We start from the raw sequence: 3,145 nt of genomic DNA on the forward strand, positions 1-3,145 counted from the left end.
GGACTCCGGTACTCAAAGCGTGACATTTCCCCGAAGGGACAGACACAGGAACGAAGAAGGACACATGCCGGCCAGCCTAAGTGTTCCAGAGCAGTAGCAAGCTACCATGGCTCAGCGGTAACACTAGGAGACATTTCCCGGTAAGAGAGGCTACTAAAGATAAACAACTAGATAGTCAGATCCCACACATACCAAGCATTTCAATCATACACACAATATGCTCGATATGTGCAAATACAACGAAGCATCACAACATGACTCTACGACACAAGTACTTTATTTAAGGCTCAGGGAGCCATACATAACATACACAAAGGTACGGGTCTCACAACCCAACATACAAGTCATACAGTCATACAAACCAGCAGCGGAAGTAACTTGTCTGAGTACAGACAACTAGTAAAATAAAAGAGGCTTGGAAAGCCTACTATACTACGTGGTCCTTCACAAGCTCAGGGTCACCACCTGGGTCTTTAGCCTACTCATTGATGTCAACGTCTACATAGAACCCATCAGAAGGGGTTGCAACGTCTTCTATAAAAATGTAGATTATAGCAACATGAGTACAAAGGTACTCACCAAGACTTACATCAGATCCTACATACATGCATATTATCAAGAAGGGTTGGTGGGGTTATTGCAGCAAGCCAGCTTTGACTCTTGGCTAGGCTATCCTACGATACTCCAACTTGAAATGGTTTTGCGCACACGAGTCCACTACTCACCACTTCAATACACTACCGAGGATTCACCTCCGTCTTCCTACGGAAGAGCCATCCTCGGCACTCACACTTATCTTGAGGCTTTTAGTAGTTTCCATTTACTTGTCTATGAACTGTATCGGCAACCAAGTAGTCCTTTACCGCGGACGCGGCTATTCGAATAGATCATGTTAACCCTGCAGGGGTGTACTTCTTCATACACGCTCTCACCACTTACCGTCGTTTACACGACATGTACTCGGCAACCTTCAAGCGGAAGCCCAACGTGGGTGTCGGCCACGACCTACCTAATCACCTAAGCCTCCAGTCCAGGTTTATCGCCTATTCAGGTTCCATCCACAGGGAGTCCGGCCGAGGTTTCCCATACGGCCCCGAACGATGTGAACAGGGTTCCCGAGATACCTAACGGGTATTCGGTACACCGTGCCACGTACCTACCGCATCACAGCCCACCCCTACGGTCAGCGCTGTCCACGGCCTCCAGTAGGCTACAAACACCAGAAACTACTTGCAACTCCTGGACGGAGAACTAGGGTGAATAAGAAGACGAGAGGGTCCATTGGTTTCGGGCCCAATGCATGGTAGTAGCTGATTCTTAAATCACACATACAGATCTCAGTGCTTAAGGTCGGCTTCAATGAAACAACCCACCATGTACTCCTACATGGCCTCTCATCGATACCTTTACCAAATCGTGTTCACCACACCACTCTCATTACCGACATAATCATTTCACTCTAGCCCATCACCCAGATGAACCAGACCTGACACGACTCTAAGCATAGCAGGCATAGCAAGGTAGGAACAACACATACATATGGCTCAATCAACTCCTACACATGCTAGTGGGTTTCATCTAGTTACTGTGGCAATGACAGGTCATGCAGAGGAAAAGGGTTCAACTACCGTAACACACAGCAGTTTGAAACGCGTTGTCTTAATGCAGTAAAAGAGAGCAGGAGCGAGAACATGGGATTGTATCGATATGATCAAATGGTTGGTTGCTTGCCTGATGGTTCGATGCACTGATACGGTTCTTCGTTAGGGTAATCACGGTACTCCTCGGAGGCAGAACCTGTCGTAAAGGACAGCGATGCACAACCATCACCAAACAATATGCGACAATATGATGCATGCATGAAACATGGAAATATGAGTGTGTTGGACTAATGCAACTAAAACCAGAAGGGTTTGAACAAATTTGAATCAAAGATTCAAATTTCAAACTCAAACATGGCCTCTTTAAGTGCTTTTCCTTGTTCTGCTTAAAACATCAATTTAACTTGTTTGATCATGCATGAAAATAGTACAGATGGATAGATTGGATTTTTCTGATCATTTTTCATATATAATTTGTCCAATTTGGAGTTACAGAATAAAAGTTATGAATTTTTGAAGTTTAAATAATATTCTGGAATTTCCTGAGTTAGATTAAATCCAGAAATTATAATTATTGCGCCAGCATGACGTCAGCATGACGTCAGTGGTCAACTACGGCTGGCTGGGGTCAAACCTGACGTGTGGGGTCCACACGTCAGTGACAGGGGGGTTAAACAGGGTTAGTTTAATCCTAATTAGGGGTTAGTGGCGCTGGGGGCCCACTGTCAGTGTCAGGGGGTTAACCATTAGTGGTTAGCACTAATCCTAATTAGCTACAGGGCTGGGCCCACCTGTCAGGGACTCAGGGGGGTTCCTGCCGTGGTCAAAGTGGGTCAAACCCACCGGCGACGTGACGCCGGCGAGGCCCGAGACGGCGGCGCGACGCGGGATCGCGCTACAGGGCGCGGGCGAGGCCGTGCTTGGGCTCGTTGGAAAGCTCTTGCTCCCGTGCGTCGAACGGTGGCCGTGGCTGGGCCTGGGGTGGCCGGAGTCGACGGCGGCGAGCTCGGCTGTGGCCGTCGGAGTTCGGGTGCGGTCGGGATCGGTGTTGCAGGGGGTTTGGGGAGGCGTTAGTGCATGCTGCGTGCACCTAGTGAGGTGTGGAGCATGATAGTGTGCTCGGTTGGGTGCTACGGTGACCGTGGCCACGACGGCGACATCGCCGGCGGCGTGGAGCTTTCGGCCAAGGTGGGGCTACGGCCTAGAGGTCGGAAGAGACCAGGGGAGAAGGGGGAAATGATCCGGGGGCTCACCGCGGTTGCAGTGGGCGTCGAAGCGGGCTCGGAGACGCGCTGGAGACGGCGAATTCGACGGCGATGATGGTCGGAGCCCGAAGAGGGGAACGGCGACGTGGCGGCGATGCAGGGCTTCCGGGGAGCTGTGGGTCGGTGGAGAGGGAAGAGGGGGTCGAGGCGGAGCTCCTGAGCTAGTCGGGGGAGCGAGGGGTGGCCGGAGACGGCTGCTGTGGCGAACGGCGGCGAGGGTGGTGTTCGGCCGTGTGAGAGAGAGAGCGAGGGAGAGGAGGGAAGAGCCGGGGAAGAGTG

This window comes from Triticum aestivum, chromosome 4B (assembly GCF_018294505.1).
Source record: "Triticum aestivum cultivar Chinese Spring chromosome 4B, IWGSC CS RefSeq v2.1, whole genome shotgun sequence".
Classification (NCBI taxonomy): domain Eukaryota; kingdom Viridiplantae; phylum Streptophyta; class Magnoliopsida; order Poales; family Poaceae; genus Triticum; species Triticum aestivum.